Raw genomic sequence first — 27,461 nt, forward strand, 5'->3', positions numbered from 1 at the left:
GTCCTTCTACTCAACCATCTTGAACTCTTCATTCTTTTTTGTAGCAACATACATTGTGAGAACGTACCATGATTTATTTAATTAGCTCTTTTTGATGGACAATTGACCTGTTATCTGGTAACTAAGATATGTATCTATCCCAGAGATGAAAATACCTTAGAAGTTATTCTTTATTTACCAATTTCAGGAAATAGGATCAAATTCTTCAGCAGTATTCTACAAGGGTGTAAAAAGTCTTGAGTTTATTTTTGATAGCTTAATTTTTAAAGGAAGTTGCTTTAATCAAAAGAAAAATTCAAATTTTCTTAAGAACAGAAGGTATTGTTTTCAGATATCCTAGAATTCTAGGTCAACGTAATGGAGACATTTCTTCAGCTGTGGTTTAGCTGTGAACTTGGCTAGCAGATTTATTCTTCTAAAGAAACAAACTACTCAGGTCCAACTGGAAAAATACATAGAAGAAATCCAGAAGATTGTTGGCCTTGACGATGGAAGCCCTCTTTTTGCTCTAAAAGAAATCACAATAGAATACTCTTTAGGGGGATCTCCATGAGCAATAAAACTCACTGAAATGATTGTTGTTAAAGTCTGTGTCTCCTTGGAAAGAAGATTCCATGCTGAAATTTTCTTTCAGCAAATCTAACTATTTAATTTTTTTTCCCAGCCAGATTAGGGGGCTTGCAGACTAATAAGGTTTATGAATGAATAGCTCTCGTTATCTAAAAAGCCAATGGTGACTTGAAGTGAAGTGCCCCACCTCAACTCCTGCAAGAATTTCTTGTAAGAGTTCTTTTATCTCTTTTCTTAGCAGGATTAATTAAATTTTAAAAATTAGTTGTTAGTCCTCTAAAAATTGCTCCACAACTTCAAAAAGTCCACGAGTTGTGGCTATTCTCCTTTGCTGAAGTGGTCCTCAGTAACAGCAACTAACATTCTAACATTTATTGAGCGCTCACTCCTACCAGGTACCATAGTCATGGCCTCTTTCCTCAAAGAAATCATCATGAAGATAGCTTCAACACTGCTGTGTTTTCCAGCAGTTGGATTCCACAATTGGAGGAACATTGAGATGTGAATGTGGTTTATCACTAATAAAAAGATTTCAATTGCTCTTTGGAGATGGGAGATGCAACTATAACTATAATTGTATAAATACTGTAATTGTAGGTTCCAGGATGCTCTATTAGGCTAAAGGAAATGCCCATCTGTAGATTGTGCAAAGACCAAAGTCATGGTTCTCATGTCCTGTTGTGCAGTAAGTTTTCTGAGGGTGAAAGTAATTTAAAGATCACTTCCTACTTTTCTGTAAGTTTCATGGGAGCAGAAATTATATCTCTCTTGCTTGTTTTATTTCCTCTACTTTAAAAAGTGCTTTGTACATAGTGGTAAAGTGTTAAAATGACAGTTAGCCATAGTAAGAAAAACTTTACAGGGGGCAAGGGAGGGGAGAGCAATGTAGTAATTGGTATTGTACCACTGGGTAGAATTTGCAGTGAGAGAGAAAGATGGGACATAGCAACTCTTAATATAGCATGGACAGGTGAGAATTTATAGTCAAGGAGCAAAGTGGGGATCAGTGGGTAGAAAATTACTAGGAAACAACATCAGAGGTAACGGGAGATTCTGCTAAACTGACCTAACAGGCTTCTTGGTAAAGGCAGCCTAGGGTGATCAGACATCATCTGAGAGATCGTAGTGGTTGAGGAAGCTGCTAAGATATAGAGGGTGATGAGGTATGCAGGATGGAAGATTCTGGCTAAACTGATTTATCAGGATTCTTGTTTAAATTGGACAATGCAGTAGATGAACATAGAAGTCTGGAAGTCAAGTTGAGCTGAAAAAAGTTCAGGGGAATCTGAGTAAAGTTTGGTCAATGAGAGAATATTTTTCAAAAGAAAGCAGTCAATTATCTGTGGAATGGATAATGAATAACAATGAATTCCTTGTATAAAATATTCATGTATTCACCCATTTGTTCATTTCACAAATACCTAAGTGAAATATTTATATAGACACCGTTCTAGGCACTTGGGGAAAAAAAGTCAGTGAACAACACCCAGATTCAACTTCTATCCTCATGGAACTTATATTCTAGTTGTAAACAAGATAAGTAAGTAAAATATATATTAAGTTTGATAGAGACCAGTGCTTCAGAGAAGAAGAAGCAGAGAAAGAGAATAAGAAATGTTGGGAGAAGGATATAGTATTGAAATTGTAGATATGATGTCCGGAGAAGACCTCCCTAGATGGTGACATTTAAGTAAAGCCAAGATATAAATGAAGAAGGAAGGATCTGCCAGATATCTGGGGAAAGAACATTCCAGTTCAAGCAGAAGGAACAGCATATGTACAAATCCTGTGACAGGAGTGTGCCAAGGAGTGTGCCAAAGTTAGAAAGGTAAAGCAAGACAGGACATACAGAGCCTTATGTTCCTTGTGTAGACTTTGGCCTTTACATAGTATTAGATGGGAAGACATTGAAAGATTTTGAGCAGGGAAGCAAGGTGCTGGGATGGACATTTTCAAAGGGTATTTTCAGTTCAGTTCAGTCACTCAGTCGTGTCCAACTCTTTGCAACCCCATGAATCACAGCACGCCAGGCCTCCCTGTCCATCACCAACTCCCGGAGTTCACTCAGACTCACGTCCATCGAGTCAGTGATGCCATCCAGCCATCTCATCCTCTGTCGTCCCCTTCTCCTCCTGCCCCCAATCCCTCCCAGCATCAGGGTCTTTTCCAATGAGTCAAGTCTTCGCATGAGGTGGCCAAAGTACTGGAGTTTCAGCTTTAGCATCATTCCCTCCAAAGAACACCCAGGGCTGATCTCCTTCAGAATGGACTGGTTGGATCTCCTTGTAGTCCATGGGACTGTCAAGAGTCTTCTCCAACACCACAGTTCAAAAGCATCAATTCTCGCATTGCAAATGGATTGAAGAGCAATAAGGGCAGAAGTTAAGAGGTTATTACAATAATCCAGGCAAGATAAGAAAGGTTTCCTCAGTGATCATTGCAAAGAAGTAGAGGACAACAATAGAATGGGGAAGACTGGAGATCTCTTCAAGAAAATTAGAGATACCAAGGGAATTTTTCATGCAAAGATGGGCTCGATAAAGGCCAGAAATGGTATGGACCTAACAAAAGCAAAAGATATTAAGAAGAGGTGGCAAGAATACACAGAACTAAAAAAAAAAAAAAATCTTCATGACCCAGATAACCATGATGGTGTGATCACCCACCTAGAGCCAAACATCCTGGAATGTGACGTCAAGATGGCTTTAGGAAGCATCACTACCAACAGAGCTAGTGGAGGTGATGGAATTCCAGTTGAGCTATTTCAAATCCTAAAAGATGATGCTGTGAAAGTGCTGTACTCAATATGCTAGCAAATCTGGAAAACTCAGCAGTGGCCACAGGACTGGAAAAATCAGTTTTTATTCCAATCCCAAAGAAAGGCAATGCCAAAGAATGTTCCAACTCCACACAATTGCACTCATCTCATACACTAGCAAAGCAATGCTTATATTCTCCAAGTAAGGCTTCAACAGTTCATGAACCATGAACTTCCAGATGTTCAAGCTGGATTTAGAAAAGGAAAAGGAACCACAGATCAAATTGCCATCATCTGTTGGATCATGAAAAAAGCAACAGAGTTCTAGAAAAACATCTATTCCTGCTTTATTGACTATGCCAAAGCCTTTGACTGTGTGGATCACAACAAACTGTGGAAAATTCTTCAAGAGATGGGAATAGCAGACCACCTTACCTGCCTCCTGAGAAATCTGTATGCAGGTCAAGAAGCAACAGTTAGAACCGGACATGGAACAAAAGACTGGTTCCAAATTGGGAAAGGAGTATGTCAGGCTGTATATTGTCATCCTGTTTATTTAACTTCTATGCAGAGTACATCATGTGAAATGCTGGGCTGGATGAAGCCCAAGCTGGAATCAATACTGCTGGGAGAAATATCAGTTACCTCAGATATGCAGATGACACTACCCTTATGACAGAAAGTGAAGAGGAAATAAAGAGCCTCTTGATGAAAGTGAAAGAGGAGACTGAAAAAGTTGGCTTAAAACTCAGCAATCAAAAAAATGAAGATCATGGCATCCAGTCCCATCACTTCATGGCAAATAGATGGAGAAACAATGGAAACAGTGAGAGACTTTATTTTTGGAGGGTCCAAAGTCACTGCAGATGGTGACTGCAGCCATGAAATTAAAAGATGCTTGCTTCTTGGAAGAAAAGCTATGACCAACCTAGACAGAATATTAAAAAGCAGAGACATTACTTTGCCAACAAAGGTCCGTCTAGTCAAAGCTATGGTTTTTCTAGTAGTCATGTACGGATGGAGAAGGCAATGGCAACCCACTCCAGTATTCTTGCCTGGATAATCCCATGGATGGAGGAGCCTGGTGGGCTGCCATCTATGGGGTCGCACAGAGTCGGACACGACTGATGCGACTTAGCAGCAGCAGCAGCATGTATGGATGTGAGAGTTGGACTATAAGGAAAGCTGAGTGCTGAAGAATTGATACTTTTGAACTGTGGTGTTGGAGAAGACTCTTGAGAGTCCCTTGGACTGCAAGGAGATCAAACCAGTCCATCCTAAAGGAAATCAGTCCTGAATATTCACTGGAAGGACTGATGCTTAAGATGAAACTCCAATACTTTGGCCACCTGATGCAAAGAACTGACTCCTTGGAAAAGACCCTGATGCTGGGAAAGACTGAAGACAGAAGGAGAAGGGGACGACAGTGGATGAGGTGGTTGGCGGTGGCATCACCGACTTGATGGACATGAGTCTGAGCAAGCTCCGAGAGTTGATATTGGACAGGGAAGCCTGGCATGCTGCAGTCCATGGGATTGCAAAGAGTCGGACACGACTGAACGACTGAACTGAACTGAGGCAAGAGATGTCCAGGGTGTTATTGGTGCCAGATATTTATCAGTGGCTGAATTCTAGATTGATTTTTGCAGACAACAAAGAAAGTAATAGCTTACCGATCTGTTGTGAGGTGTAAAAAAAAGGGAAGGGTGAGAACCACGGGCAAATGCTTACAGTTGGTGCTGAGTAGAGTTGGACCACTGTATGTTACACTGAAACATTATTCACACGTGTAAAGCAAAAATATAATGCTCCATAAAAACAGGTAGCGGAAAACAGCATGCCCCACCAATTTCTTGACTTGTGCATCTGCTTAGCATTTACCACACTAGAGTATGTTTAACTTGAATGTTAAACTCCACAGAGTTTAGGCTCTTAATGGGTAAGGTTTGTGACTTATGTTTTTATTTCTCTATTTCCTAGCAAAGAACCTGGCATAGTGTAGACACTAAATACACATTTAGTAAGTGAATAGATTTTTCTAAATATGTTATATTCCCATATTAATTAATTTTAAACTCTTTGGGGGGACTTCCCTGGTGATCCAGTGGTTAAGAATCTGCCTGCCAGTGCAGGGAACATGGGTTCAATCTCCTGGTCCAGGAATATCCCATATGCTGCAGAGCAATTAAGCCCATGTGCCATAAATACTAAGCCCACATGTCTCAACTAGAGAAAGCCCACATGCCACATTAAAGACCCAGCACAACCAAAAAAATAAAAGAAGGGAAAAAGGTTACTTTAAAATTAAATTAAAATGATATATTCACGAATAAAATATTACTTTTCCTTTGCTCCAGACTCTCGGAGCCTTTCCTTAGAAGGCTATTTCTGTTAATAACACTCTCATGCATAATTTCAGGCATTTTCTATGTACATGTAACCATATATACATTTTATTCACAAATAATTGCATAGAATGCAGTTTTCTTTTTCCACCAAATCTTAATAAAAATTGTACCTAGGAACAGATTGGTTTACTAATCTACCTTCTCTGGTCAAAGCAATTCATGTTAGAAAAAAATTCAATAAAACAGTTTCTACTTTTTCTGTAGTCTTTTTCATTCATTAGTTATTCACTCCTTTTTAATTTTCCATACCAGAGCACCCCTTCGGGGGCGTATTAAGGGATTTAAAATTTGGATCATAAAATAAATCACTCATTCCCGATAAGCAGTGCAACACCACACATTATTCAGTTCAGATACATTGACCATGGTTGTGTGTTGCTACAAATGTTTTATGATTTCAGCTTCGCAGTGCTATCATTTTTGGCCAAGACCAGAGCAGTTTACATTTTGCAGTGGGCAAGAAACAGAACTTTTTCTATTGCTCTATAACTCAATCTCTGAGACCTCTGTTTGACCAAGGTTGTGGAAACATGGAGTTCCTCCTTTTCCTGTGGTTACGTCTAAGCTCTAGGGGCTTTTGTCGTACCACAAAGTTGGGGTGCCCTCTTTGTTGCCTACTAGGTGTCCATGAAACCATGCTTCCCCCGTCTGCTGGTCCCTTCAGGTCATGTAGCCAAGTTCACCCTGTAGAGAATGGCAGCGTTGCTGCTGCTTTCATTGTTGTGCTTGGGCTTTGGGCAGGAATTGTACCTCTCTGAAGCCACATACGCCCAGACTCCTTTGCAGTCATTGCCTCTCTGGGGCTTTGCAACTTTCTCCACATAGGGGGATGCAAGTGGATTTGTTCTCAGACTCTGAGGTTTTAGCATGTTTCTTTCCACATTGTTCATCAGACAGCATTCAGCCCCGTTCCCTCGGTTTTCACTGTGTCTAAACCTTCATCGGTTTCTCTCCATTTCTCTTGTCTCCCCAACAAGCTACCAGTCTTCAATCAGGGTGTCTTTTGTTTTAGTCTGGGATAGATGTAGATGGGGAGGGGATAAAGAGCCAAGAGGTAAAAGGGGTCATTATTCTGCTATGGTAAAATCTCTTAGCATTTCTTTTAGGCTTCTGTTCTGGGACATTTCTCAGTTGGCCCTCCCTCCATCTACATCTGGCCCCCTCCCTTCTGGCCCCAGCATATCAGCCTCCTCCTATTACATTGTATAAAGGAAAATCCATTAGAAGTGCTCTACCTGGTCAGCATTTAACTTTCAGTTAAAGACTAATCAGTCTTCCTCTTTGTATCTGAATTCATAGGGTTAAAGGGGGCAGAGTATTTGGCAAACCTGAACCCAAGGACAGTAAAATCTGTTCTTTGTCTGCTCCTGGAGGGTAATGCCCTAAGCGAACATCTGAGAAGGCCCAGAAAGTGAGCTGGATCAAGTCTTGGTCCCAGGAGATGAACGATTTGGGGTGTGGGCAGTGCAACCACCTATGTCTCCCCAGCTCATTATTGGTCCTATCTATCTTTGGGACAACTAGGCTTTGTGGTTTCCTTCTTTCAAGCCTTTCCAGATACATCTCTACCAACTCCTGCTTTAGAGAGAAGTCCAATACATAGTGTGTATGACTCTTGATTCAGGGCTCTAAGATGTGGCAGAATTATTTAGAAATGCTTAAGACAAAATTAATTTCATTGCACTAAACAAGAAACAGTATATACATTCTATTGGGCTGAAAAACTCAGTTTCTTTCTTTTTTCCATTTGTGTTTACTATGTAGTATTATCACGTGTATGTGTGCATGTGTGTGCTCAGTCGTGTCTGACTCTTTGCGACCTTTTGGACTGTAGTCCACCAGGCTCCTCTGTCCACAGGATTTTTTAGGCAAGAATACTGGAGGGGGTTGCCCTTTCCTTCTCCAGGGATCGAACATGGGATGACACAGGGATCATGTCACCTGTGTCTCCTACACTGCAGGCGGTTTCTTTACTGCAGATCCATTGGGGAAGCCCATAATATTAGCAAAGATTAAGCCTTTAGGAAAGAAGTGAAAATATGTAAAGTTCTGTTCATGACATAGACATTAAAAAGCCAGTGTCCAACATGGTCTGAGACACTGGTTGGCAGCACGCATCTCTGCGTTGTTTGTGCTGCTCCGCCCCGAGCAGGCTTTGTCTATAAGTGTACTGTCACTATGGTAAAGGCTGCAGAAAATTCATTCATTCTCTTTCCCTCTTTCAACACCATTGACCTTACTTCATCATCTGTGAACTGATGTTTTCCAGTCATAATTATACTTCAAATTTAGAAAAACATTCAGCATGTAATTTAAAGTCTAAGGACTGTGTTGAATCCCACAGCAAGTGCAAAGGTGAATCCTGGGAACTGACTTTGTTTCTTGCCTTGAGTACCAAGAACCCCAAACTTTGGTTGGCAGCTTCAATAGTACTATCCCTAAATTAGTACATTTATAATAAGTTGCTAATTTCTTTATTACTTTATTCTACAAATGTGTAAACTGATTATTTTAACCTGGTTTTATAGGGTTTGCACAGGGCTCATTTTGCTTCATATGTTTAACTATTTTCTCTTTCTCTTTATGATACTCCAAAGAAAATCATTTAGACAAGAAGGCATTTGGTATTCTAGGTCAGGACTTGGAAATTTAATCAGCTGCAGAGAGGCGCAAATGGGGTGAACTGTTCAGTTCAGTTCAGTCGTTCAGTTGTGTCCGACTCTTTGCGACCCCATGGACTGCAGCACGCCAGGCTTCCCTGTCCATCACCAACTCCCGAAGTTTGCTCAAACTCATGTCCATGAAGTCAGTGATGCCATCCAACCATTTCATTCTCTGGCATCCCCTTCTCCTCCTGCCTTCAGTCTCTCCCAGCATCAGGGTCTTTTCCAGTGAGTCAGTTCTATGTATCAGGTGGCCAAAGTGTTGGAGTTTCAGTTTCAGCATCAGTCCTTCCAATGAATATCAGGACTTTCTTTAGGATGGACTGGTTGGGTCTCCATGCAGTCCAAGGGACTCTCAGGAGTCTTCTCCAACACCACAGTTCAAAAGCATCAGTTCTTCGGTGCCTAGATTTCTTTGTAGTACAAGTCTCACGTCCATACATGACTACTGGAAAAACCACAGCTTTGGCTAGACTGATCTTTGTTGGCAAAGTAATGTCTCTGCTTCTTAATGTGCTGTCTAGTTTGGTCATAGCTTTTCTTCCAAGGAGGGTCCTACAATTTGGGTAGATGAGGATTGTGGCATTCTGAAGGACTTGAAAAGTGAAAGTGAAAGTTAGTCACTCAGTCGTGTCTGACTCTTTGTGACTCCATGGACTGGAGCCCACCAGGCTCCTCCATGGAATTCTCCAGGCAAGAATTCTGGAATGGGAAGGACTTAAATATCAACAAAATGAAGAAGCCCTTTTTCAGGTCCAGCTAGCTGTAACCAGATAGAAATGAGAGTCCTGGGACTTCCTTGGTCGTCCAATGGTTAAGATGCCACACTTCCACCGTAGGGGACATGAGTTCAATCCCTGATTGGGCAACTAAGATCACACATGTCACATGGCCAAAAACAAAAAAAAGAAGAAAAATATGAGTCTTATGTTGACAGAATTACTATTTCAAGACAATGTGAAATTCCAAATTTTCATGAGAAATTAACTTTTTTTAAAATTACGTGGGGCCTACCAAAACAAACCTTCATGCCAGATTTGGCTTATGGGTCACTTGGTTGAAACTTCTATTCTCAACATTATGGTTTATAATACTTCTGTTATTAAAATTAAACTATGAGACTCCATAAGGAAGATCTTGGCTGATTTTTGCCAAATCAATACAGACATTAGAGAACATATTTTTAATCCAGGAAAGAGAGTGAGAAATTGAAACTCCCTCCAAATAGTGGCAATTTTGACATCTTTCTTCAGAGAATAAGAATAGAGCAAAAAAATTTCACTAAAAGAATTTGAACATGGGGGAAAATGTCTTTTAGAAAAGGATGTGACAGAGGCATCACCAAATGGCAAAGTAGAAAGGGCCTGTACTCACCTCCTCCCACAGGCACACCAAAATTACAACTATTTATGGAGACCCCCTCTATGAGAACTACCTGAAGACTAGAAGAAAAGATTTTCCAAACTAAAAATATAAAGAAGGAAATGTGAGACAGGTAGAAGGAACAGAGACGCACCATAGTCAAGACACTAGCCCCCAGGTAGGGGACCCACAAATAAGATAATCACAAATGCAAAGGTGTCCCCAAGGAGTAAGGGGCCCAAGTCTCATATTGGGCTCCCCTGCCCAGGGATCTTGCACCAGGAAGACAAGCCCCCAGGACTTCTAACACTGTAGGCCAGCAGGAGTGTGTGGGAGAGCAGGAGGGCTGCAGGAAACACACTGTTCTGAAAGGACACTCCCCAAAGCTCACACCCTCTGAGTGCTGGCAGAGGCAGTGCTTTGGAAGAGGCCTGGGTCAGACCTACTTGCTCATCTTGGAGAGGCTCCTGCAGAGATAGGAGGGTACTGGGATTCACGCTGGGGACACAGATGCTGGCAGCAACCATTTTGGGGGGATTTGTTCTGCCATGACAGCACTGTGCTAACAAGTGCCATTTTGGAGTCTTCCCTCTAGCCTATTATCTCCAGGGGCTTGCATACCTTCCAGTGGGTCTTCATGAGCCCAGGACCCAGTCCTTCTGCCAATGGGCCAGCAGCAGTCCTGGGACCCAACCTCATTCACGAGTGGACCCCATAAGCAGTTACCCCAAGACCGAGCCTCCCCCCCCCAAACTAGTGAGTTAGTACCATTCCTGGACCCCAGGTGCCAGAGCCAGCCATCCTGACACCTGGCTCTGCCCACTAACGGGATGGCACTAGCACCAAGATTCCCTTGGCCCCTACAGCCAGTTGCTCCAGGACATAGCCCTGCCTATCAGTGAACTGGCACCAGTCCTGGGACCTCACGAGTTGCTTAGTCATCTAGTTTGAAACCTTGCCCCACCCACCAGTAGGCCAGCATCGGGCCCAAGACACTGAGTTATATAGTCAGCTGTGGTGGAACCTGGTCTTTCCCACCCATGGGCCAGAAGCCATCACAAAAGGCAGGGCCTGGCAGCCAACCAGGTCAGTGGCCAGTCCTGTCTACCAGGACACTTACAGCAGGCAGCCCCATCATAACAAAAGAAGGGCCCACACAGCCCACATAGAGGACCCTCCTAGGGCATATAGCTCTGCTGACTAGAGGGAAGAGTGCTCTAGGGCCCCATAGGGTGTCTGCTACTAAGGCTACTTCTCCAAGGTCAGGAAATGGAACTGAACTACCTAATTCATGGAAGGAAGCATAGAGAACCAGGCCAGATGAGGCAACAGAGGAATATTTTTGAGATGAAGGAACAAGACAAAATCCTGGAGGAACTAAATGAAGTGGAGATAAAAAATCTACCTTATAAAGAGTTCAAGGTAGTGACCATAAAAATGATTAATGAACTAAGAGACACATAGATGAACACAGTGAGAAGTTAAAGATTTAGAAAATATAAAGAATAACTAAACAGAGATAAAGAGTACAATAGCTGAAGTAAAAATACACTAGAAGGACTAGGTAATACAGAGGAACAGATGAGCTAACTGAAAGACAGAGTAGTGGAAACTACCCAAGCTGAACAGAAAAAAAAAGAATTAAAAAATATGAAGATAGTTTGTGAGACCTCTGAGACAATGTCAGAATACTAACATTCACATTATAAGGGTCCCAGAAGAAGAAAAAAGAAAGAAAGGGGCAGAGAACTTATTGGAAGAAATTACAGCTGAAAACTTCCTATCCGGGAAAGTAAACAGACATCTACTCCAGGAAGTACAGAGAGTCCCAAACAAAATGAACACAAAGAGGTCAACACCAAGACATAATAAAATTAAAGTGGAAAAAATTAAAGATAATGAATCTTTAAAGCAGGAGAGAAAAGCAACTAGTTATTTAAAAGAGAACTCCCAAATACTCTCTGTTGACTTTTCCATAGCACTTTTGTGGAACAGAAGGAAGTGGCATGATGTATTCAAAGTGATGAAAGGAGAAAGCCTAAAACTGAGAATACTCTACCCAGAAAAGCTGTCATTCAGGTTTGAAGGAGAGACAAACAGTTTTACAGACAAGAAAAAGCTGAAAGATTTCAGCACCATTAAGTTGGTTTTACAAGAAATACTAAAGGGACTTCTCTAAGCAGTAAAGACCAACAACAGAAATATGAAAATTAAGAAAAGATAATTGGATGCAATCTCAAAAACGACAGAATGATCTCTGTTAGTTTTCAAGGCAAACCATTCAGTATCACAGTAATCCAAGTCTGTGGCCCGACCAAAAAGGCTGAAGAAGCTGAAGCTGAACAGTTCTATGAAGACTTACAAGACCTTCTAGAACTAACACCCCCAAGAAGGTGTCCTTTTCATTATAGGGGACTGGAATGCAAAAGTAGGAAGTCAAGCAATACCTGGAGTAACAGGCAAATTTGGCCTTGGAGTACAGAATGAAGCAAGGCAAAGGCTAACAGAGTTTTGCCAAGAGAACGCACTGGTCATAGCAAACACCCTCTTCCAACAACACAAGAGAAGACTAACATGGACATCACCAGATGGTGAATACCAAAATCAGATTGATTATATTATTTGCGGCCAAAGGTGGAGAAGCTCTATATGGTCAGCAAAAACAAGATTGGGAGCTGACTGTGGCTCAAATCATGAACTCCTTATTGCAAAATTCAGACTTAAATTGAAGAAAGCAGGGAAAACCACTAGACCATTCAGGTATGACCTAAATCAAATCTCTTATGACTATACAGTGGAAGTGACAAATAGATTCAAGGGATTAGATCTGATAGACAGAGTGCATGACGAACTATGAACGGAGGTTCATGACATTGTACAGGACGCAGTGATCAAGACCATCCCCAAGAAAAAGAAATGCAAAAAGGCAAAATGGTTGCCTGAGGAGGCTTTACAAATAGCAGAGAAAGAAGGGAAGCAAAAGGCAAAGGATAAAAAGAAAGATATACCCATTTGAATGCAGAGTTCCAAAGAATAGCAAGGAGTGATAAGAAAGACTTCCTCAGTGATCAATGCAAAGAAATGGAGGAAAGCAATAGAATGGGAAAGACTAGAGATGTCTTCAAGAAAATTAGAGATACCAAGGGAACATTTCATGCAAAGATGGGCACAATAAAGGACAGAAATGTATGGACCTAACAGAAGCAGAAGATATTAAGAACAGGTGGCAAGAATACACAGAAGAACTATATGAAAACATCTTCATGACCCAGATAATCATGATGGTGTAATCACCCACCTAGAGCCAGACAGCCTGGAGTGTGAAGTCAAGTGGGCCTTAGGAAGCATCACTACCAACAGAGCTAGTGGAAGGGATGGAATTCCTGTTGAGCTATTTCAAATCCTAAAAGATGATGCTGTGAAAGTGCTGCATTCAATATACCAGCAAATTTGGAAAACTCAGCAGTGGCCATAGGACTGGAAAAGGTCAGTTTTCATTCCAATCCCAAAGAAAGACAATGCCAAAGAATGTTCCAACTACCGCACAATTGTACTCATCTCACACGCTAGCAAAGTAATGCTCAAAATTCTCCAAGCCAGGCTTCAACAGTACGTGAACCGTGAACTTCCAGATGTTCAAGCTGGATTTAGAAAAGGCAGAGGAACCACAGATCAAATTGCCAGCATCTGATCATCGAAAAAGCAAGAGAGTTCCAGAAAAACATCTATTCTCCTTTATTGGCTATGCAAAAGCCTTTGACTGTGTGGATCACAACAAACTGTGGAAAATTCTTCAAGAGATGGGAATAGCAGACCACCTTACCTGCCTCCTGAGAAATCTGTATGCAGGTCAAGAAGCAACAGTTAGAACCGGACAAGGAACAAAAGACTGGTTCCAAATTGGGAAAGGAGTATGTCAAGGCTGTATATTGTCACCCCGCTTATTTGACTTATATGTAGAGTACATCATGTAAAATGCCAGGATGGATGAAGCACAAGCTGGAATCAAGATTGCCAGGAGAAATATCAGTTACCACAGATACACAGATGACACCACTCTTATGGCAGAAAGGGAAGAAGAAGAGCCTCTTGATAAAAGAGAAAGAGGAGAGTGAAAAAGCAGGCTTAAAAGTTTCAAAAAGCTGAGATCACGGCATCCCATTCAATCACTCCTTGGCAAATAGATGAGGAAACAATGTAAACAGTGAGAGACTTTATTTTGGGGGCTTCAAAGTCACTGCAGAAGGTGACTGCAGCTGTGAAATTAGAAGACATTTGCTCCTTGGAAGAAAAGCTATGAAAATCTTAGACAGCATATTAAAAAGCAGAGACATTACTTTTCCAACAAAGGTCCATCTAGTCAAGGCTGTGTTTTTCCCGGTAGTCATGTATGGATGTGAGAGCTGGACTATAAAGAAAGGTAAGTATCAAAGAATAGATGCTTTTGAACTGTGGTGTTGGAGAAGACTCTTGAGAGTCCCTTGGACTTCAAGGAGTTCAAACCAGTCAATCCTAAAGAAATCAGTCCTGAATGTTCATTGGAAGGACTGATGCTGAAGCTGAGGCTGAAGCTCCAATTCTTTGGCCACCTGATGGGAAGAGATGACTCATTTGAAAAGACCCTGATACTGGGAAGGATTGAAGGTGAGAGGAGAAGGGGACGACAGAGGATGAGATGGTTGGATGGCATCACACACTCAGTGAACATGAGTTTGAGTAAGCTCCAGGAGTTGGTGACGGACAGACAAGCCTGGTGTGCTGTAGTCCATGGGGTTGCAAAAAGTCAGACACTGCTGAGCGACTGAACTGAATTGAACTGAAAAATGACTTAAAGGGCAAAAATGTTGAGAAATAAGGATACTCAAGGTTGATCTACCCATACATCCAAAAAGGAGCAGACTCTGCCTAGTCTCTAACTGATCAGAGATCCAGAAGAAAGCATATATTGGCCATCCTTTTTAGAGGGGAAGATGGGCTTCATAAACTAAGAAGAGTTTTAAATTTACGGAACAGTTACAGAGATACTACAGAGGGTTCCCACAAACCCTTCACCTCATCTCTCCTATTCTTAATATCCTACATTGCCGTGGTAAATCTATCACAACCCTAAGATCTAACTTGGTAGAACTACAAAGTGTAGTTGATTTATAATGTTGCATTAGTTTCAAATATACAACATAATGACTCAATATTATTATCGGTTATACTGCATTTAATGTTATTAGAATATATTGGTCATATTCCGTGTGCTGTACATTACATCCTGTATCTTATTTATTTTATACCTAGTAGTTTGTTCCTTAAGATCCTTTTTCTCTGTATTGTCTCTTTTCAGAAACCCTCTCACCACTGGTAACCACTAATTTATTCGAAGAGTCTGCTTCTGCTCTATTATATTTATATTTTAATTTTTCTTATGTTAAAAATATGTGAACATATACAGCATTTGTCTCTCCTTGTTGACTGAGCATAATCTCTCCCAGGTCCACACATTGTTTTTTCTGGCCATGTTGCGTGGCATGTGGGATGGTGGATCTTAGTTCCCCAACCAGGGTTTGAACCTGCATCCCCTGCATTTCAAGGCTGATTCTTAACCATTAGACCACCAGGGAAGTCCCAAGATTTCATTCCTTTTTGTGGCTGAGTTATATTCCATTGTATGTATAAATGTATGAACATTGAGGTGCATATATCTTTTCAAATTAGTGGGGTTTTTTTGGATATATACCCAGGGTTGGAATTGCTGGATCATCTTGTAGTTCTATTTTTAGTTTTTTGAGGAAGCTGTATACTATTTTCCATTATGTGGCACCAATTTACATTCCCATCAATAGTGAACCAGGGTTCTCTTTTCTCCACATCCTCACCAATATTTGTTATTTGTAGACTTTTTGATGATAGTCATTCTGAGGGGTGAAGTAATACGTCATTGTTATTTCAATTTGCATTTCTTTAATAATTAGTGATGTTGGGCATTTCTTCATATATCTGTTAGCCATCTGTATATCTTCTTTGGAAAAAATGTCTATTCAGATCTACTGCCCATTTTCTGATTGGATTGTTTGGGTTTTTGTGAAAAATACCATCGATATTGTATTAGCGGTTGCATTGAATCTGTAGATTGCCTTGGGTAGTATGGTCATTTTAAACTATTAACTAATCCAATTAATGAATACCGTATACCTTTCCATCTGTTCATGTCATCTTCATTTTATTTCATCAGTGTCTTAATGTTTTCTCAGTACACGTCTTTTATCTCCTCAGGTAGATTTATTCCTAGGTACTTTATTCTTTTTGATACCTTGTAAATGGGATTGTTTCCTTAATTTCTCTTTCAGATAGTTTGTCATTAATGTTTAGAAATGCAGCAGATTTCTGCATATTAATTTCATATTCTACAACTTTTCTGGCTTTATTGATGAGCACTAGTAGTTTTTCTGTGACATATTTAGGATTTTCTATGTAGAGTATCATGCATGTGTGCATGCCAAGACACTTCAGTAGCTTCTGACTCTTTTCAGTCCTATTGACTGTAGCCCTCCAGGTTCCTCTGTCCATGGGATTCCACAGGGAAGAATACTGGAGTGCCCCTATCCCGGGGATCTTCCCAAGCCAGGGATCGAACCTGTCTCCTGAGACTCCTGCGTTGCAGGTGGATTCTTTACTACTGAGCCACCAGGGATGGCCTCATATAGTATCATATCATCTGCAAATAGTGACAGTTTTACTTCTTCCATTACAATTTGAAGATCTTCTATTTCTTTTTCTTTTCTGATTGATATGGCTAGAGCTTCCAATACTTTGTTCCTCCCCCCTAAAACTTCATTGAATAAGAGTGGCAAAATGGACACCCCTGTTTTATTCTTTATCTTAGAGGAAAAACTTTCAGCTTTTCACCACTGAGTTTGATGTTAACTATAGGCTTGTCTTTTACATAGCTTTTATCATATGGAGGTATATTTTCTCTATACCTACTTGTTCAGAGATTTTATCATAAATGGAATGCTGGATTTTCTCAAAAGATTTTCCTGTATCTATTGAGATGATTGTATAATTTTAATCCTTCATTTTGATAATGTGGTGTATAACAACGATTTACAAATGTTAAACCATCCTTGCATTTCATAAACAAATCTCGTGTGATTATGGTATCAGTTCAGTTCAGTCTCTCAGTCGTGTCCGACTCTTTGTGACCCCGAGAACAGCAGCACGCCAGGCCTCCCTGTCCATCACCAACTCCCGGAGTCCACCCAAACTCATGTTCATTGAGTCGGTGATGCCATCCAACCATCTCATCCTCTGTCATCCCCTTCTCCTCCTGCCCTCAATATTTCCCAGCATCAGGGTCTTTTCAAATGAATCAGCTCTTCACATCAGGTGGCCGAAGTACTGGAGTTTCAGCTTCAACATCAGTCTTTCCAATGAACACCCAGGACTGATCTCCTTTACAATGGACTGGTTGGATCTCCTTGCTGTCCAAGGGACTCTCAAGAGTCTTCTCCAACACCACAGTTCAAAAGCATCAATTCTTCAGTGCTCAGCTTTCTTCACAGTCCAACTCTCACATCCATACATGACCACTGGAAAAACCATAGCCTTGACTAGACAGACCTTTGTTGACAAAGTAATGTCTCTGCTTTTTAATATGCTGTCTAGGTTGGTCATAACTTTCCTTCCAAGGAGTAAGCGTCTTTTAATTTCATGGCTGCAATCACCATCTGCAGTGGTTTTAGAGCCCCCCAAAATAAAGCCAGCCACTGTTTCCCTGTCTATTTCCCATGAAGTGATGGGACCGGGTGCCATGATCTTAGTTTTCTGAATGTTGAGCTTTAAGCCAACTTTTTCACTCTCCACTTTCACTTTCATCAAGAGGCTCTATAGTTCTTCTTTGCTTCCTGCCAGAAGGATGGTGTCATCTGCATATCTGAGGTTATTGATATTTCTCCCAGAAATCTTGATTCCAGCTTGTGCTTCCTCCAGCCCAGCATTTCTCATGATGTACTCTGCATATAAGGTTAATAAGCAGGGTGACAATATACAGCCTTGATGTACTCCTTTTCCTGTTTGGAACCAGTCTGTTGTTCCATGTCCAGTTCTAACTATTGCTTCCTGACGTGTATATAGGTTTCTCAAGAGGCAGGTCAGGTGGTCTGGTATTCCCATCTCTTTCAGAGTTTTCCACAGTTTATTGTGATCCACACAGTCAAAGGATTTGGCATAGTCAGTAAAGCAGAAATAGATGTTTTTCTGGAACTCTCTTGCTTTTTCGATGATCCAGCAGACGTTGGCAATTTGATCTCTGGTTCCTCTGTTTTTTCTAAAAACCAGCTTGAACATCTGGAAGTTCACGGTTCATGTATTGCTGAAGCCTGGCTTGGAGAATTTTGAGCATTACTTTGCTAGTGTGTGCTGCTGCTACTGCTGCTAAGTCGCTTCAGTCGTGTCTGACTCTGTGCAACCCCATAGATGGTAGCCCACCAGGCTCCCCTGTCCCTGGGATTCTCCAGGCAAGAACACTGGAGTGGGTTGCCATTTCCTTCTCCAATGCATGAAAGTAAGAAGTGAAAGTGAAGTCACTCAGTCATGTCCGACTCTTAGCGACCCCATGGACTGCAGCCTACCAGGCTCCTCCATCCATGGGATTTTCCAGGCAAGAGTACTGGAGTGGGGTGCCATTGCTAGTGTGTGAGATGAGTGCAGTTGTGTGGGAGTTTGAGCGTTCTTTGGCATTGCCTTTCTTTGGGATTGGAATGAAAACTGACCTTTTCCAGTCCCATGGCCACTGCTGAGGTTTCCAAATTTGCTGACATATTGAGTGCAGTGCTTTCACAGCACCATCTTTTAGGATTTGAAATAGCTCAACTGAAATTCCATCACCTCCACTAGCGTTCACAGTGATGTTTCCTAAGGCCCACTTGACTTCACATTCCACAGTGTCTGGCTCTAGGTGAGTGTGAGTGATCACACCATCATGATTATCTGGGTTGTGAAGATCGTTTTTGTACAGTTCTTCTGTGTATTGTTACCACCTCTTCTTAATATCTTCTGCTTCTGTCATATGATCCTTTTAACATATTGTTGAATTCAGTTTGATAATATTTTGCTAAAGATTTTTGGATCTATGTTCATGAAGGATATTGATCTTTAATTTTTTTCTTGTGATGTACTGGTTTTGAGATCAGAGTAATGCTGGCCTTGAGAAATGAGTTTGGAAGTACTCCTTCCTCTTCCATTTTTTGGAAGAATTTGAGAGGGATTGGTATTAATTCTTCTTTCAGTGTTTGGTAGAATTCATCAGTGAAGCTGTCTGGCCCTCTGTAATTGTTTGTTGAACTATTTTACCATTAACGTATTACTTCTGGTTTGGATTTCAGTATACAGTATGATGAACTAATGTGGAGTCCACCCTCTTGCTTTAACTTGTGCCTAACTCTTTGTGACCTCATGGACTATACAGTCCATGGAATTCTCCGGGCCAGAATAGTGGAGTGGGTAGACTTTCCCTTCTCCAGGGGATCTTCCCAACCCAGGGATCGAACCCAGGTCTCCTCATTGCAGGCGAATTCTTTCCCAGCTGAGCCACAAGGGAAGCCCACTTTAAATAGTAACATAAAATATTTTTTGAAAAGTTCAAATTCAAGGGCAAGCACAAAATAAACAGATTTCCCTGGGTGCCAGCAATGAAGAGGAGTTCACACGAGATTGCTGCTCATGAAAGTCAGTGCCATGATGGCCCAGGGACAGTGGACCTTGATACTGACTGAAACAGTTCATTGGTCACAGTCAGACAGGGACATGGCCTTCAACCACAAGTGGTGGGGACCTGGAATTGACACCTGTGTAAACTTGGGTTTGAAATGGCAGCATCTCTGTGATTAGGGAACCCAAAACACTACACACATGCCCTAGCATGGGGGTTTATCTTGTCAAGACTCTGGATGGAAAAAAGGGAGCTTCTTGAGAAATTGAAACCCCAAACCTTCTCCATGCAAGGATGTGGAATCCAAATTTACTCTTCCTGCTTGTTTTAGCAATATAGAGCCAATAAATTGAGAGAAACTAACCACAGACAGGTGAAATACTTGGGTGTCCAGCAAAGAAGAACTTAGACTTGCTCTGTTTGGCCATTTTCACATACCACAGTCCATAGAACATGTGTGAGGGCATACACACAGACATTTGCAAAGAATCAGACATGACTGAGCATGCACACAAGGGTATAACATGTGAGAAAATGTGTGTGTGTGTGTGTACACGCATGTGCACACACACACACACACACACACACACACACACACACAACTCCCCTGGGAAAGATGAGCTCACATGTGAAATTCATAGACCATTAGAGAATATCAGCAGACACAATCACAAAAAAATTAGTACCCCTGAGAATCTGAGATAGCTAAGCAACAAGAGAAATGACCCTACAGAAAAAGAATAGTCAGACTTGATGAAATACAAGAATCTCAGATTGAAGAAGCTGCCTGAATGTAGAGTCAAACATATGTGCCTTTGAGGTATTTGTTTTGTCAATTCAGGTTTTCATAAATTGAGTGTTCTTAAAATGGAGCCCATCACACACAAGGAGTACCATTTGGAAATGGTTTTGGAGCCTTGACCAAAGAGATCACCACTTTTCAGATGCCTGGACCAAGACTCAGCCCCGAGTCCTAAGACCTTGGTGGCCCACTGGACGTCTTTTCTCCCGAGTCTGCACAGGACACTGGTTGTAGGTAGACTTAAGAAAGATTCGAGTAGCTGAAAATGAGTACTGGGCAGGGGGACACAGTCAAGCTGACAAGAGAGCTGCCCGCAGGGTCCTGTCCTGCCTGGGGGCTGATTGTGCTAATGGACAATCACAAGGAGAACGGGAGGGAAGTGCTCCCTGTCACCACAGCCACGGATGTGCTGCCTGAGCCAGTCCACTGGGTGAGCAAAGGAAATCATGGAGACTGGGAATTAGAAAGTTGAGGATGTGTGCCAGCAGAAATCTCTTGCCAGTAACATTTTCCTTCAGAGGAGAGGACTTTTGCAAGGAGAGAGAATTCAACTGCACTGGCTCTGCAGCATGAAATGGTTGCACTGGCTGTGCCGCAGTTGGCTGGCTATTCAGTCTCTGAGACGTGATCAGCCAGTTGGTCTAGTCATCCTTCAAGGTGTGGCTGCAAAGTCCCCTCTCGGTGAAACGCCTCCACGTCTCCCCATCCCTAGCTCAGTCAAGTCCCTTCCTCAATGTGCCTTTGGTTTATGTCCATATAGTGGCAGTCTAGTGACCCTAGCGAAAAGGTCACAGTGGCTAAAACCTGGGGCTAGTACTTAGTGTGTCGCTGGTCCCCAAGTCCAAGTGATATGATGTCCAGACAAGCAAGGCCAACCACACTCCATACATTATTCGTCTCCACCATACATGGAGTTGTACTTGTTTAGTTGCTAAGTCATGTCTGACTCTTTTGTGACCCCGTGGACTGTAGCTCACCATGCTCCTTGAGATTTCCCAAGCAAGAATACTGGAGTATTCCCAGTACCATTTCTTTTTCCAGGGGGTCTTACTGACCCAGAGATTGAACCTGTATCTCCTGTATTGGCAGGCAGGTTCTTTACCACTGAGCCACCAGGGACATCCCCATACATGTAGGAACTAAGTTAACTTCCACTGATGAAGGTGGTAAACATACAGTCTTGATCAGGCAAACCGAATTAGTTTAGTAAGAAGCAACACAAATCACCGGGAAAAGATCAAACACATTTCCTGGCATAGAACAGACAGGAGATAATTGACTGAGTTTTGCTCTTCATTAAAAAGTTTTATCATCATTTATACTGTCAGAATCATGTGTCTGCCTTTCCTAGTGAGTTTTTTTTAACTCTGTGGGGGCATTTAAAATATATTTTCTGGCCAACTCTGAAGGAAAGAGACTTATCAGGAGAGCCAATAATTTTTTTTAAAGTTTAAATTTAGCAACATTATTATTTTTAATACAGAGAATTTAAACATTTATTTTAGCTATTAAGTTAGTGATTGCTCCTTGAGGCTTTCTGTAGAAGGTAGTGGAACAAGAGGGTTATAGTGTTTGAATAGAGAGGAATGCAGTCTGCATGAAATAAGTCTTTAGATAAATTCCTTGACTTATTAAAAGTGGTTCTTATTGTAAACATAATTTTTGAATTGGGAAAGGCATTAGAAGCATAATCTAGCACGCTCCAGTCCTGAAATCAGAGGTGGGACAAGAAGTTCATTTAAAAAATCCATTTATAAACTCAGCAAGTCCCTATTCATAAGCAGCAACTTCTCTCCTGAATTGGTTCATACTCGCAGCTCTGACTGCAGACATGGTTCTGTTCTAGAAAGCTCCTACATGATTCCAGTCTATTAATGCCTTTGAGGGCATAAAACTGTATCTTTAAAGCTGCTCTTGCTCTAACTTCCATGCCAGAAAGGAGCCTCTAGAACTCCAGGAACTAATCTTGGAGGATGACAAGGCAGACATCTCTTCCTATCAAGCCACGTGTGCTGGGCTGAGGCATGTATTATGTGTCTTTCTGTACAGATAAGATGAAAGATGCTCAATTTCTGTTTCTCGGCAGCTACAGTATGAGAGAGGGCACAGCACCAGAGGGGTCTGCAGTGCATGTAGTCACAGAACAAATGCTGTCTTACGACAGGGATTTGGTCAATAAATAAAGGACTTTTTCTGTTTAGATGTCGAAAGACTTGATTTGAAATAAGACAGGCATGATGTAAAATACAGTGGCTAACTAATTGTTTACAGTGAATGGTGAACTTGGGCCCAGCTCATGAACAGCCTCATGGGGCCATTTTGTTTGGATTTGGGGGAATACAGTGGCCCCCACAAATGGTCCTCAAACTTAGATGATCTTCAGAGTCACACAGGGGACTTTAAAAATACAAATACCCAGGCCTGGGAATTTATACAAATTCCTAATTTACTGAATTAGCAGTGGGTGTAGGGAGCCTAGGAATATTGAGTTTGAGAATTGCTGAACCCTGGAGAAAGAATTTAGGCTTAGGGCCAGATAGATCTGGTTTTGAATCTTCCTGGTGGGACCTGGAGCAGGTTTCCAGACTCTTCTGAACCTTAGAACCTCTAAGAATAGTAACTTTGGGATGATCTCAAAAGGTTTGCACAGAAACTAGACATTATTAGGCACTTGGTACTTGTGTCAGTCCATTTAGGCTGCTATAACAATACACTAGCTGGCTTAGACAATAAACATTTATTTCGCACCTTTTTGAAGGCTGAGAAGATCAAGATTAAAGTAAATTTGGTGTCTGGTGAGGATTTGCTTCTTTGGTTCATAGACAGCTGTCCTGTAACTGCACATGGCCAAACAGACAAGGGAGTTCTCTGGGGTCTTTTTAATAAGGGTATCAATCTCATTCAGGGCTTCCCTCATAGCTCAGTTGGTAAAGAATCTGCCTGCAATGCAGGAGACACCGGTTCGATGCCTGGGTTGGGAAGATCTTCTGGAGAAGGGATAGGCTACCCACTCCAATATTCTTGGGCTTCTCTTGTGGCTCAGCTGGTAAAGAATCTGCCCACAATGCAGGAGACCTGGGTTCAGTCCCTGGGTTGGGAAGATCCCCTGGAGAAGGGAAAGGCTACCCACTCCAGTATTCTTGCCTGGAGAATTCCACAGACTATACAGTCCATGGGATCACAAAGAGTCAGACACGACTGTGTGACTTTCGCTTCACTTCACTTCAATCTCATAATCAGAGAGCCACGTAGAAGGTCAAGAAGCTGGCTGAATCAGACAGGAAGTGTTTGACATCTGGTTAATTCTGATAATCTCAGGTTGAACTTGATTGGAAGTGTGGCTGCCCAATCAAAGGCCAACAGCAGCTAGAAGAAACCAGTTAAGCAGGCTGGCAGAACCTTGGGGCTTCTGATTCACTGAGTGATATAACTCCTCTTGGGTCCCTTAAGCATGCTATAATCATGCCTCATGCATGTAGGCCCTCGATATCTCTAAAGTTAACTTGATTCTCACCATAATGAGTGGGAGGCAGACAACAGCTGGCAGGCCTACGATCTTCTTGAGGTGCAGACACTGAGGGAACTCAGAATAAACATGACCAGGCTTCCTGGATCGTCAGTGTTACTCAAATCCCAGAGGAAGCAGCATCATTTTTACAATATTACTAGCTGGTGGTTTTTTGTTTTGTTTTGTTTTTTGAGTGTTTTCTTTGTTCCAGGCACTTTTATCCTAATAATACTACTATGAGAAAATCCTGTGCTGTAAAAGCTAGTATCATTCTTATTTTACATATGAGGAAAATCTGAGAAATAGAGGGGCTGGGTAACTGTTGGGAGTACAGATTATGAGAGAAGGCATTCCTGGCAGAGGCCCTGAGGCCAAAAAGAACACAGTACATGTAAGGGGAAAGGCCAGGACAGCTACTGTACAGACTGCAAAAAAACAAGGGCCGTCAGCCCATCAGGCCTCATAGGGCACTGTGATTTTGTCTATTCTCATAATAGCATTGAGAAGTGATTGAGACTTTATTTTTCATTTAACTTTTATTATAGAGTTTTAAAAATATATGCAGAAGTAGAAAGAAAAAGATCACAGATTCCTATATATTAAGGTTGGTGCAAAAGTAATTGTTGTTTTTGAACTTTGCCATTTGATATTAGAATACCTTCTTAAAGATATGTGGTTATGTTATTCATCATTTTGATGTACATTTCTTGCTTTATGTTTTTTTACTAATGAAATATGACTTGCTGTTTATGTATTTTAGACTATGAAAATTATATTAGACAAAAAGGAAATCGGAATGGTTTTCTTATTTGAGTTCAAAATGGATTGCAAAGCAGCAGAGACAACTTGCAACATCAACAACACATTTGGCCCAGGAACTGCTAATGAATGTACAGTGCAGCAGTGGCTTGAGAAGTTTTGCAAAGGAGATGAGAGTCTGGGAGGTGAGGAGCATAGTGGCTGGTCATTGGAAGTTGACAGTGACCAATTGAGAGCCATTATCAAAGCTGATCCTCTTACAACTACATGAGAAGTTGCCCGAGAACTCAACGTCGACCATTCTATGGTTGTTTGGGATTTGAAGCTAATTGGAAAGGTGAAAAAGCTCAATAAGTGGGAGCCTCATGAGCTGACCACAAATTTAAAAAAAAAGTCCTTTTCCAGAGTCGTCTTCTCATATTCTATGCAACAACAATAAACCATTCCATGCGACGAAAAGTAGATTTTATATGACAGCTGTTGATGACCAGCTCAGTGGTTGGACCAAAAGAAGCTCCAGACCACATCTCAAAGCCCAACTTGTACCAAAAAAAAGGTCATGGTTTGGTGGTCTGCTACCTGTCTGATCCTCTACAGCTTTCTGAATCCCAGAGAAACCATTACATCTGAGAAGCATGCTCAGCAAATCGATGCACTGATAAATGTAACAACGGCAGCTGGTATTGGTCAACAGAAAGTGCCCAGTTCTTCTCCAAGACCACACCCGACCGCACAATGCACAACCAACGCTTTGAAAGTTGAATGAATTGGGCTATGAAGTTTTGCCTCATCTGCCATAGTCACCTGACCTCTCACCAACTGACTACCACTTCTTCAAGCGTCACGACAACTTTTTGCAGGGAAAATGCTTCCACAACCAGCATGAGGCAGAAAATGCTTTCTAAGAGTTCATCAAATCCTGAAACAGATTTTTATGCTACAGAAATAAACTTATCTCTCATTGGCAAAAATGTGATGGTTGTAATGGTTCCTATTTTGATTAATTAAATGTGTTGAGCCTAGTTATAATGATTTAAATTCAGGGTATGAAACCTTCATTACTTTTATGGTTTGGCACCATAATTACTTTTATGGTACCTAATACCATCACCCAGCTTCAGCAATTAACCCTTAAAATGTTTCAAGCAGGAAAGTGATATGATTAACTTTATATTCAAACCCACCCACCAACCAGCCCTCTGGCTACTGTGGAGAAGGAGTTGGAGGGAATGAAGTGGACATGGAGAGACCAGTTGGGAGGCCACTGCAGTAGTCCAGGAGGGACAGTGTCATGGTGAGGTGAGGATAAACCAAGGGCAGTGGACAGACTCTGGAGAAATGAATACGTCAGTGTCAGCTTCCCCCCAGAAGCAGACCCCGAGACAAGGACTTCATGTCAAGTAGTTTATTTGGGCTCAGGAAATACAAACAGGTGAATAGGGAAGAGAGACATGGAAGGAAGGAGGGAATGCAGCCAGTGTCTTCTCAAGCCAGCTACCTTTTTAGCAGGACCAGTTGTGCAATTTGCAGGGCTGGTACAAATGAAAATGTGAGGCCTTGTAATCATAAATTATTGAGAAATTCAGAATGAAAGCAGCAGAGTGTTTAGTCAAGCGCAGGGCCCTTTAAACAACGGAGTCCCATGCACATTGCAAGTCGGTGAAGCCCATCCTGCCTTTGGGCAACTGGAGCTTAATCCTGCAGGAAGCTTGGTGAAATGAGATAAAACACACAGCTCAGAAGAATCAGAGTGTCATCAGTTAGTGGCTAAAGGCTGCTCCTGGAGTGTTCTACCTTCCTGGCATTTCCAGCCTGCCCTGCCTAGAAGAATGGATTTCCCTGGTTTCTTCATGTAGATCCTGGAGGTTGGAAGTATGCCAGCGTCATTACAACATGATCTGTTCTTAGGGACACAGGTTGGACAAGGATAATTTCAAAAGTACACAGGTGAACTTTCAGGTTTCTGGGACTTTCAGTTCCCTGGGACAGGGAGCACTGGAATGGGAGTAGGTGGGGGAAGCACTGGAGTTTGGTTTGCACGTGTTGAGCTTGACTCATCCACGTGGAGATGTCAAGAAGGCAGTAGGAATTTTGCCTCTTAGGCTCAGAGGAAATGTCTGGCTGTGGGTGGAGATGAAAGTACCAGGGAGAGAGAGTAGCGGGCTCTAGGAAGCCAGGCATCCACTGTCCACAGCTGGGGTGAGGACAGTGGTCAGCACTGAGGGTGCGCAGTTAACTAAACCCTTGGTCCCTGCTCCTTGGACCCTGGCTTCCGGACCAGGGCACTCAGGTGGACACCTGCCTGCAGGTTTGTGCCATCTCTCTGGAGGGAGGCTGAAGCCATCACCCTCCCCAGGCTCAGGTAAATGGCTTCCCGTCTCAGCCTTGGAAGAAACAGGGAGCAGATGACCTGAAACCATCAATGTCTGCTGGCCCCATAAGCACTCCCCCAGCCCAGGCAGAGGCAGAAAGAGAGGGAAATGCTAAAGTCACCCATGCAAACACTAAAGTAGTTTTCCCATCCTTATCTCCAGTTTCTGTTTCATAGGTTTTCTCTGTGAAATGAAACCTTAAGTTTACTGTGAATATTAAAACAATGAATTTCACCCAGCAAATGGAGACAGGAAAATGGCTGAAGTTGTACAGAATCCAATTACCAAGAGCAGTTAAAGTGTCCAAAACTCGGTCCAGGGGTGTTCATATGACATAGATACGCTTGCATATTTCAATGTCTATTTAAAGAAAGGGTGCCCAGGCTCCATTAGTGTGGAGAGAGGCTGCTGGAAGCCACTTTATTTCTCATCATTAAAGTCAGTCTGAGTTTTCCAAAAAAAAAGGAGGATAAATGAATCGGACCTGCCAGGCCCAGGCAGCTAGCTCCTCAGCTCAGTAATCGCTCCCTTATTGTTCTTTCCCATTAAAATGATGGTA

The 27,461-nt window shown here is 41.9% G+C and overlaps 1 long non-coding RNA gene across 1 annotated transcript in view; it reads left to right on the forward strand.

Moving 5' to 3' along the window:
* Positions 1 to 25,506, forward strand: part of LOC133230132 (uncharacterized) — a 37,772-nt gene extending 12,266 nt beyond the window's left edge. The window contains exon 2 of the long non-coding RNA XR_009730756.1: positions 24,532 to 25,506. This is a non-coding gene — a long non-coding RNA (uncharacterized LOC133230132). The remainder of the gene's footprint in view (positions 1 to 24,531) is intronic.
* The last annotated feature ends 1,955 nt before the right edge of the window (positions 25,507 to 27,461 follow it).

This window comes from Bos javanicus, chromosome 18 (assembly GCF_032452875.1).
Source record: "Bos javanicus breed banteng chromosome 18, ARS-OSU_banteng_1.0, whole genome shotgun sequence".
NCBI lineage: Eukaryota > Metazoa > Chordata > Mammalia > Artiodactyla > Bovidae > Bos > Bos javanicus.